This window comes from Somniosus microcephalus, unplaced genomic scaffold (genome assembly GCF_052327205.1).
Source record: "Somniosus microcephalus isolate GS21.2 unplaced genomic scaffold, FLI_Smic_1.0 unresolved_chr8, whole genome shotgun sequence".
Lineage (NCBI taxonomy): Eukaryota > Metazoa > Chordata > Chondrichthyes > Squaliformes > Somniosidae > Somniosus > Somniosus microcephalus.
Window position 1 is genome coordinate 4913396 of NW_028225186.1, and position 11583 is coordinate 4924978.

An 11583-nucleotide genomic window follows, 5' to 3' on the forward strand; every position below is an offset into this window, starting at 1 on the left:
TCTACAAGGCACAAGTAAGGAGTGTGATGGAATACTCTCCACTTGCCTGGATGAGTGCAGCTCCAACAACACTCAAGAAGTTCGACACCATCTAGGACAATGCAGCCTGCTTGATTGGCACCCCATCCACCACCTTAACCATTCACTCCCTCCACCACCGGCGCACCGTGGCTGCAGTGCGTACTATCTACAAGATGCACTGCAGCAACTCACCAAGGCTTCTTCAGCAGCACCTGCCAAACACGCAACCTCTTCCACCTAGAAGGACAAGCGCAGCAGGCGCATGGGAACACCCCCACCTCCAAGTTCCCCTCCAAGTCACACACCATTCTGACTTAGAAGTATATTGCCGATCCTTCATCGTCGCTGGGTCAAAATCCTGGAACTCCCTCCCTAACAGCACTGTGGGAGCACCTTCACCACACGGACTGCAGCGGTTCAAGAAGGCGGCTCACCACCACCTTCTCAAGGGGCAATTAGGGATGGGCATTTAATGCTGGCCTTGCCAGAGCACCCACATCCAATAAACGAATTTAAAAAATCCTATCAGCATATCCTTCTATTCCTTTCTCCCTTCCTCTTAAATGCATCTGTAGTATTCGCCTCAACTACTCCATTCTCAGCGCTCTTTGGCCAAAGATGTTAATCCTGAATTCCCTGCTGGATTTATCGGTGAGTATTTATGACCTGTCTTCTCTGAGCTAGTTCCTGACTCACTCACAGTAGGAAGCATTTTCTCACTGTTAACGTGCAGCTGCGATGGCCGAGTGGTTAAGGCGTTGGACTCGAAATCCAATGGGGTTTCCTCGCGCAGGTTCGAACCCTGCTCGCAGCGACTTTGATGCAATTTCTTTATTTTATTTCATCGGCTCCCTGTGGCGATCACTGGCCCCGAAATTGATCAGAATTCCCTCCACTGCACTTTATTACACTGATTAACCCAAAGTTCCAATTGAAACACTAATAATTTATCGGCATCAATTAGATATTGTGGATTTGTTGGGAACTAGTGAGCAATACACACACAAAGCAGCATCAAAAATACTAATTAATAAAGAGCCCTGCAGTGTTTGGTAGGGAATCACCTTCAGCTACTAAGTGGGAACACGGTTTGGTTTTATAAAACTGAACACGAATTAAAAAGTGTGTAAAAAGACCGTGGCAGGACTCGAACCTGCAATATTCTGATAACCTCAAAATTAATACCGAAGTCTGACGCCTTATCCATCAGCGCCATCTGTGGACAGATAGACACAAGGTCAACCTTCCAGTTCCTTGAGTTCTCGGCAGAACTAAGGTTTTGTAGCTTTGCTTCAAAGTATGACAGCTCCAATCTTTTCAGCAAATAGCAAAATTAAGAAACTACCCACAGCATCAAAAAGTAAATGGCCCGTAGAGGGATCGAACCCGCGACCTTGGCGTTATTAGCACCACGCTCTAACCTACTGAGCTAACCGGGCTGCTTTAACTCCTTTTGCTGTTAAATTCAATTTATGTTGATTTTTGGTTTTTGTCAGTTGTCAGTGCTCCGGTTTCCTCCCACAGTCCAAAGATGTGCGGGTTAGGTTGATTGGCTATGATAAATTAAACCTTAGTGTTAGGTGGATTAAATACGTGGGGTTACGGGGATAGGGTGGGATATGTGTTGGTGCAGGGGTTACGGGGATCGGGTGGGATATGTGTCGGTGCAGGCTCGATGGGCCGAAATGGCCTCTATCTGCACTGTGGGGTTTCTGTGATTCTGTGACTTCGAAGGCTGTAAAAGAAAGACTCTGATTTCTACAGCGCCTTTCACCTGAGGACGTCTCAAAGCGCTTTACAGGCAATGTAGTTGTAGTTGTAGTCACTGTTGTAATGTAGGAAAAACAGCAGCAGCCAATTTGTGCACAGCAAGCTCCCACAATGTGATAATCGAGGATCACCTGTTTTAGTGATGTTGATTTGAGGATAAATATTGGCTACAGGACACCGGGGTAAACCTCACCACCCCCTGCTCTTCTTCCAATAGTGCCATGGGATCGTTTATGTCCACCCGAGAGGGCAGAGGGGGCCTCAGTTTTGGAATTGTATTCCACCACAATCTGTAACCTTATGGACCGGCATATCCCTCACACTACCATTAGCATCAAGACAGGGGACCAGCCCTGGTTCAATGAGGAGTGTAGAAGAGCATTTCAGGAGCAGCACCAGGCGTACTGAAAATGAGCTGCCAACCTCATGAAGCTACAACTCAGGACTACACACATGCTAAGCTATGGAAACAGCATGTGTAGACAGAGCTAAGCGATCCAACAACCAACGGATCAGATCAAAGCTCTGCAATCCTGCCACATCCAGTCGTGACGATTTTAATTTAATTTAATTTGTTCCTAGGACTTGTGCATCGCTGGCAAGACCAGCATTAATTGCCCATCCCTAATTGCCCTTGAGAAGGTGGTAGTGAGAAGCCCTCTTGGCCCGCTGCAGTAAATGTGGTGAAGGTACTCCAATAGTACTGTTAGGGAGGGATTTCCAGGATTTTGACCTAGTGACGATGAAGTTAGGTGATATAATTTCACTTCTGGAAGGTGTGTAACTTGGAGGGGAACTTGGAGGTGATGGTGTTCCCATGCACTGGCTGCCCTTATAAGAACATAAGAACATAAGAAATAGGAGCAGCAGTAGGCCATTCAGCCCCTCGCACCTGCTCCACCATTCAATAAGGTCATGGCTGATCTGATCTTGGCCTTAACTCCACTTTTCTGCCTGTTCTCCCATAACCCTTGACTCTCCGATAGTTCAACAATCTGTCTATCTCAGCCTTGAATATAATCAATGATTCAGGCTCCACAGCTCTCTGGGGTAGATAATTCCAGAGATTCACAACCCTCTGAGAGAAGAAATTCCTCCTCATCTGCGTCTTAAATGGACAAACCCTTATTCTGAAACTATGCCACCTGATTCTAGATTCCCCCATGAGGGAAAACAACCTCTCAGCATCTACCCTGTCAAGACCCCTCAGAATCTGATATGTTTCAATATGATCACCTCTCATTCTTCTCACCCCCAATGAGTATAGGCCCAACCTGCTCAACCTTTCCTCTAAGACAATCCCTTCATCCCAGGAATCAACCTAGAGAACCTTCTCTGAACTGTCTCCAATGCAAGTATATCCCTCCTTAAATAAGGAGAACAAAAATGTATGCAGTACTCTAGGCGTGGCCTCACCTGTACAGTTGTAGCAAGACTTCCCTACTTTTATACTCCATGCCCCTTGCAATAAAGGCCAACATTCCATTTGTCTACTAAATTACTGCATGCGAACTTTTTGTGTTTCATGTACGAGGACACCCAGATCCCTCTTAACCGCAGCATTCTGTAGTCTCTCTCCATTTTAATAATATTTTGCTTTTCTGTTCCCTCCACGGCCTCGCCCCTCCCTATCTCTGTAATGTCCTTCAGCCCCACAACCCCCTGAGATATCTGCGCTCCTCTAATTCTGCCCTCTTGAGCATCCCTGATTATAATCGCTCAACCTTCCTGTTGCCCTAAGCTTTGGAATTCCCTGACTAAACCTGTCCACCTCTCTTTCCTCCTTTAAGACGCTCCTTATAACCTATCTCTTTGACCAAGCTTTTGGTCACCTGCCCGAATTTCTCCTTATGTGGATTGGTGTCAAATGTTTTGTCTGAAAATACTCCTGTGCAGCGCCTTGGGACGTTTTACTACGTTAATGGTGCTATATAAATGCAAGTTGTTGTTGGTAATGGTGGTGGCGGATTCGGTGATGGTCTTGCTGTTGAATGTGAAGGGGCGGTGGTTAGACTTTCGCTTGTTGGAGCTGGCCATTGCCTGGCACTTGTGTTGGCTGTTGTCATGTGTGACACACAGTGCCATATGTACAGTATTTGCCGATAGGATAGTGTGTGATTGACAACTGCAGGTGTATGCTGAAAGATTAATGCAGGAAATCGTCAGCTAGAGTCTCGAAAATATAAGCTTATACACATGAACCAAACCCAATGGCCGGTTAGCTCAGTTGGTTAGAGCATGGTGCTAATAACGCCAAGGTCGCGGGTTCGATCCCCGTACGGGCCATTTGATTTTTGGTAGAGAGGGTAGTTTCTTGATTTTGTTATTTGTTGAAAAGTTTGGATGGAAACTCACACGGGACCTGCAATACTTTGAAGCAAAGCTGGAAATCCTGAGTTATGACCTGCGGAGGTTTCCAACATTAAATGAACAATTCCAGATCCATCGGGACTTCTCGTATTTCAATCAGTGAACGGTTCACAGCTGCTGATTGGTTTGGAGTGCAAAGAATAGAACTGAAATAAATACAATCCCGGGGTTTAATCACTCATTATTAACATACCGCCAGAAACAGACCGTTCGGTCCAACCAGTCCATGCTGCCGTTTATGCTTCACTCGAGCCTCCTCCCGACTTTCCTCATCTAAATCTATCAGCATAACCCTCTATTCACTTCTCCCTCATTTGCTTACCTAGCCTCCCCTTAAATGCATCTAAACTATTCGCTTCAACCACTCCCTGTGGTAGCGAGTTCCACATTCTCACCACTCTCTGGGTAAAGATGTTTCTGCTGAATTCCCGATTGGATTTCTTGCTGACTATCTTATATTGATGGCCTCTAGTTATGCTCTTCCCCACAAGGGGAATCATTCTCTCTGTATCCACTCTATCAAAACCTTTCATAATTTTAAAGATCTTTTAAACTGACCTCCCTATTCTTCCTAGCATAATGAAATACGTCACAATTATTTGTGTTCAAATTCATTTGCCAATGCTATGCCCATTCTGCAACTTTATTAATGTCCTCCTGTAACTTGTTGCAGTCCTCCCCAGTATTGACTATTCCCCCCAATTTGGTGTCATCTGCAAATTTTTAAATTGTGTTTCTGATCACTAAGTCTAAATCGTCAATATAAATTGCGAACAGCAGTGGCTCCAGCTCTGATACTTGTGGAACACCACTACCCACCTTCTGCCACTGTGAATAAGCTACCCGGTAGTCGGACTATCTGCCTTCTCTCCTTAAGCCAGCCAGCAATCCATTCCACTACTTCTCGCCTGACTCTGAATTCTCTGCCCTTGTTCATCAGTCTATTATGGGGTCCATTATCGAAGGCCTTCTGAAAATCCAGATAAATTACATCTACTGCATTACCATTGTCTACTCTCTCTGTTGGTTTGGAGTGCATAGAATGGGACTGAAATGACATCGGCGATCTCCAGTTCCCTGCTCCCCTCACCCACTCCAACCTAACTCCCTCTGATCTTGCAGCACTCCGTTCTCTCCGATACAACCCTAACATTGTCATTAAACCTGCTGACAAAGGTGGTGCTGTTGTTGTTTGGAGAACCGTCCTCTACCATCCGGAGGCTGAACGGCAACTCTCTGACAGCTCCTCCTACCTCCCCCTGGACCATGACCCCACTACTGAACATCAAGCAATTGTTTCCAAGACTGTCACTGACCTCATCTCCTCTGGAGATCTTCCCCCCATGGCCGCCAACCTCTCAGTTCCTCAACACTGCACTGCCCACTTCCACATCCTTCCCAAGATCCACAAACAGGACTGCCCTGGTTGACCAATTGTTGCAGCCTGTTCTTGCTCCACAGAACTGATTTCTTCCTATCTTCACTCTATTTTTTCTCGACTTGTCCAGTCCCTTCCCACCTACATGCACGATTCTTCCAACACCCTCCGTACTTTAACAGTTTCCAGTTTCCTGGCCCCAAACGTCTCCTTTCCACTCTGGATGTCCATTCCCTCTACACCTCCATCCACCACCAGGACAGCCTTAAGCGGCTCCACTTCTTCCTTGAACAGAGGCCCCACCAGTCCCCATCCACCACCGCTTTGTCCGCCTGGCTGCACTTGTTCTCACATTGTACAACTTCTCCTTTGATTCCACTCACTTCCTCCAAATTAAAGGTGTTGCTATAGGTACCTGCATGGGCCCTAGCTATGCCTGCCTTTTTGTGGGATATGTGGAACATTCTTTGTTCAAGTCCTACTCAGGTCCCCTTCCTCACCTCTTTTACCGGTACATCGATGATTGTATTGGTGCTGTTTCCTGCTCTCGCCCTGAACGAGATAATTTCTTTCACTTTGCCTCCAATTTCCACCCTTCCCTCACCTTCACATGGTCCATCTCCGAATCTTCCCTTCCCTTCCTCGACTTCTCTGTCTCCATTTCTGGGGATAGGCTATCGACCAACATCCACTATAAGCCCACTGACTCCCACAGCTACCTCGAACACACTTCCTCCCACCACACTTGCTGTAAGGGCTCATAGAAACATAGAGACATAGAGACATAGAAGGTAGGAGCAGGAGTAGGCCATTCAGCCCCTCGAGCCTGCTCCACCATTCAATGAGATCATGGCTGATCATTCAAATTCAGTACCCTGTCCCTGCCTTCTCCCCATATCCCTTGATCCCTTTAGCCTTAAAAAATATATCTAACTCCTTCTTGAATATATTTAATGAATTTGCCTCCACTGACTTCTGTGGTAGAGAATTCCACAGGTTCACCACTCTCTGGATGAAGTAATTCCTCCTCATCTCTGTCCTAAATGGCTTACCCATTATCCTTAGGCTGTGACCCCTGGTTCTGGAATCCCCGGCCATCGGGAACATTCTTATTGCATCTAGTCTGTCTTGTCCTGTTAGTATTTTATAATATCAATGAGATCACCTCTCATTCTTCTAAACTCCAGCGAGTATAAGACCCAATCTCTCCTCATATGTCATTCCTGCCATATCAGGTATCAGTCTGGTGAATCTCCACTGCTCTCACTCCATGGCAAGAACATCCTTCCTCAGATAAGGTGACCAAAACTGCACACAATGCTCAAGATGTGGTCTCACCAAGGCCCTGTACAACTGCAGCAAGACATCCTTGCTCCTGTACTCGAACCCTCTCGCTACGAAGGCCAACATACCATTTGCCTTCTTGACCGCCTGCTGCACCTGCATGCTTACCTTCAGCGACTAGTGCACAAGGACACCCAGGTCTAGTTGCACTTCCCCTTCTCCCAATCTATTGACGTTCAGATAATAATCTGCCTTCCTGTTTTTGCCACCAAAGTGGACAACCTCGCATTTATCCACATTATACTGCATTGGACATGCTTCTTCCCAATCACCCAACCTGTCCAAATCATACTGGAGTTTCTCGGCATCCTCCTCACAGCACACATGCCCACCCAACTTTGTTTCATCTGTAAACTTGGAGATATTACATCTAGTTCCCTCGTCTAGATCATTAATATATATTGTGAATAACTGGGGTCCTAGCACCAATCCCTGCGGTACCCCACTAGTCACTGCCTGCCACTCGGAAAAAGACACGTTTATTCCAACTCTTTGCTTCCTGTCTGCCAACCAGTTATCTATCCAAGTCAGTACCTTGCCCCCAATCCCATGTGCCTTAACTTTACACGCTAATCTCTTGTGTGGGACCTTCTCAAAAGCCTTCTGAATGTCCAAATACACCACATCCACATAGCATTTCCCCCACTACCGATGTCAGGCTTACCGGTCTATAATTCCCCGTTTTCTCTCTACCACCTTTTTTGAATAGTGTGGTAACATTAGCTACCCTCCAATCCATGGGAACTGTTCCAGAGTCTATCGAATTTTGGAAGATGACCAGCAATGCATCTACTATTTCTAGGGTCACTTCCTTAAGTACACTAGGATGTAGATTATCAGTCCCTGGGGATTTATCCATTCCATTCTATTCCATTCGCCCAGTTTATCTGTCTCTGTTGCATCTGTTCTGATGAGGCCACCTTCCATACCAGTGCTTCCGGTATGTCTTCCATTTTCCTCAACTGAGGATCCCCCTCTACAATGGTTGACATGACACGCGACCGATTCTGTTCCATTTCCTGCACGACTGCTCTCACCCCTTCCGCTCACTCCCAGAAACATAATAGGGTTACCCCCTTGACCTCACCTTTCACCCCACCCGCCTCCACATTCAACGAATCATTCTGCGCCATTTCCACCACCTCCAGCATGATCCCACCACCAAACACATCTTCCCCTCCTCCCTTTCAGCATTTCGAAGGGACCGCTCTCTCCATGACAGCCTGGTCCACTCCTCTATCACCCCAACACCCCTTCTCCTTCGCCAGGCACCATCCCATGCAAGTGCTGGAGATGCAACACCTGCCCTTTTAACGCCTTCCTTCCCATCGCCCAGGGCACCAAACACTCCTTCCAGGTGAATCAGCGATTACCTGTACTTCTTACAATTTAGTTACTGTATTCGCTGAATCTACATTGTGACACCAAATGCAGATTGGGTGACCGCTTTGCAGAACAGTCGGCAAGTGTGACCCCGAGCTTCCGGTCGCCTGTCACTATAATTATCTGCTCCACTCCCTCTCTGATCTCTCCTTCCTTGGCCTGTTGCACTGTTCCAATGAAGCTCTACGTAAGCTCGAGGAACAGCACCTCATCTTTCTATTAGGCACTTTACAGCCTTCTGGACTTAACATTGAGTTCAACAATTTCAGACTATAAATTGGCCCCTGTATTTCTTTAATTTTTCTAATTTGTTCTCATTTTTCCTCACATGACAGTTGTTAATGTTTCTGCCATAATCATTCACACCTCATCTTGAGCCATCTTTTGTTCGTTAACTTGTCCTATTACCTCTCCTTTTGCCTTGCACCATCATCCCTTTTGTAAGTCAATCTCTCCTGCCATCCATTCTATCACAGACATTTCCTTTGTTCTTACCTCACCTCCACCCACCCCTGCTTAAAAATCCCTCTTCCCTAACCTTTTCCAGTTCTGATGAAGGGTTCGACCTGATAGGTTAACTCTGTTTCTCCCTCACTCGATGCTGCCTGACCTGCTGAGTGTTTCCAGTATTCTCTGTTGTCAATGAAATGAACACAGTAACGGAGTTTAATCGCTCATTATTAGGATTTGTTGAGTCTACTTTTGTGTGGCCGCGTGGCCTAATGGATAAGGCGTCTGACTTCGGTGTAAATTCTGATGCTATCAGAAGATTGCAGGTTTGAGTCCTGCTGCGGTCGTTTTACACACTTTTTAATTCGGGTTCAACTTTAGAAAACCAAACCGCGTTTCCACTCTTTTCCTTCCAAACATTGCAGGGTTCTTTATTAAATGGAATTTTTACGTGCTGTCTTATGTGTAAATTTCTCACTGATCTTTGCAAATAGTTTCAAACAAATCCACAATTTCTAATTGATGACAAATTAGTGTTTCCAATTGGAACAACAGCTTTGGGTTAATCAGTGTCATAACGTGCAGTGGAGGGAATTCTAATCAGTTTCGGGCCAGTGATCTCCACAGGGAACCGATGAAATAAAATGAAGAATTTGCAGTAGAATCGCTGCGAGCAGGGTTCGAACCTGCGTGGGGAAACCCCATTGGATTTCAAGTCCAACGCCTTAACCACTCGGCCATCGCAGCTGTGCAAATGTAACTTTTCAACAGTGAAATGACCTATGCAAACTATTAGACAACTGCCCTGCACAATTTTAATGGAAGAAAGTTGTGTGACAGCTGCACAGAGGCCTGGTTAGGTCACTGTGTACAGTTCTGCGCACTGCACCTTAGAAAGGATATATTGACCTTGGAGGATGTGCGGTGCAGATTCACGAGTGTGTTACCAGGGCTCCAAGGGTTAGGCTATGAGCAGAGATCACATAATCTAGGCTTGTATTCCCTGGAATATTGAAGATTAAGGGCAGTGATCATAGAAATACAGAAATTTACGCCAGAGAAGGAGGCCATTTGGCCCATCGTGTCTTTGCCGGACGAAAAAGAGATATTTTGCCTAATCCCACTTTCCAGCTCTGGGTCCGTAGCCCTGTAGCTTACAGCACTTCAAGTACATGTCCATAGTGCTTTCTATTAATGTGATCGGTAGTGACTTCCAGATCCACTCCACTCTCTGTGTGAAAATGGTTCTTGTCAACTCCTCTTTAATCATTTTACCAGTTACTTTAAATCTACGCCCCTGATCATTGACATTTCTGCTAAGGGAAATAGGTCCTTCCTATCCACTGTATCTTGGCCCCTCAGAATTTTATGCACCTCAATTATGTCTCCACTCCACCTCCTCTGCTCCAAAGATAACAACCCAACCCTATCCAATCTTTACTTACAGCTAAAACTTTCCAGTCCTGGCAACATCCTAGTAAATCTCCTCGGTACCCTCTCTAGTGCAATAACATATTTCCTGTACTGTGGTGACCAAAGCTGTCTGCAGTACTCTAGCTGTGGCCTAACAAGTGTTTTATACTGTTCAAACATAACCAGACTGTTCTTGAATTCTATGCCTTGGCTAATACAAACATAGAAACATAGAAGATAGGAGCAGGAGTAGGCCGTTCGGCCCCTCGAGCCTGCTCCACCATTCAATGAGATCATGGCTGATCATCCAAATACAGTACCCGGTCCCTGCTTTCTCCCCATAACCGTTGATCCCTTTAGCCTTAAGAAATATATCCAACTCCTTCTTGAATATATTTAATGTATTGGCCTCTGCTGCCTTCTGTGGTGGAGAATTCCACAGGTTCAGCACTCGCTGGATGAAGAAATTCCTCCTCATCTCTGTCCTAAATGGCTTATCCCTTATCCTTAGTCTGTGACACCTGGTTCTGGATTCACCGACCATCGGGAACATCGTTCCTGCATCTAGTCAGTCCAGTCCTGTCAGAATTTTATACGTTTCAATTAGATCCCCTCTCATTCTTCTAAACCCCAGTGAGTATAAGCCCGATCGACACAATCTCCCCTCATACATCATTCCTGCCATCCCAGCTATCTGCCTGGTGAATCTTTGCAGAACTCCTTCCATGGCAAGAATGTCCTTCCTCAGATAAGGCGACCAAAACTGCACACAATACTCAAGATGTGGTCTCACCAAGGCCCTGTACAACTGCAGCAAGACATCCCTGTTCCTCTGCTCAAACCCTCTCGCTATGAAGGCCAAGATACCATTTGCCTTCTTAACCACCTGCCGCCTAATAAAGGAAAATATTCCCTAGGACTTTTTAACCAATAATAAAAACAGAAACTGCTGGAAATATTTGTTAGAACGGATTCTTTTACCCTCAGTCTGGTTCAGTAAACACTGAGTCGAACAACTGGAGAATTCAAACGATTTATTATCCACGGAGTCTTACTCTGATATATCGACACTGACTCCTGCAAGAGTCTGCGAATCCAACAGAGCAAGCAGTTTGTCCTACAGTGTGTTACATTATTATACTTGCATTTGAGAAGACATTTACACATCGTACAGTCTGCACCAATCCCGAGCTGTGCACGTATACAGTTAATTTGATTTCCTGGCCTGGCAGTTTGAAATAAAGAAGTCACATTTTACTGCATGGGTTACAGTTAAGTAAATATCCTGGTAATGGGTTCCCGATCACCTAAACATTATGGTAATGCGTTTGCAATCACGGTAATGTGTTTTCTGATCGCCTATTGTCTGTATAACTTCTGCACTCTGCTTTACAGTGTTTCTGACAGCAAGGTGTAACATTGTGGGCGCCAGCCATATGAGCAGCCAAAGATCA

General features: G+C 45.7%; 3 non-coding genes across 3 annotated transcripts; 2 read left to right on the forward strand and 1 right to left on the reverse strand.

Annotated features, from left to right (window-relative positions):
- Window positions 1–753: 753 nt before the first annotated feature.
- Window positions 754–835, forward strand: trnas-cga (transfer RNA serine (anticodon CGA)). The gene has a single exon. It is a non-coding gene; the product is annotated as a tRNA-Ser (tRNA).
- Window positions 836–4003: 3168 nt separating this feature from the next.
- Window positions 4004–4077, forward strand: trnai-aau (transfer RNA isoleucine (anticodon AAU)). The gene has a single exon. It is a non-coding gene; the product is annotated as a tRNA-Ile (tRNA).
- Window positions 4078–9381: 5304 nt separating this feature from the next.
- Window positions 9382–9463, reverse strand: trnas-uga (transfer RNA serine (anticodon UGA)). Its single transcript has one exon. It is a non-coding gene; the product is annotated as a tRNA-Ser (tRNA).
- Window positions 9464–11583: the final 2120 nt, after the last annotated feature.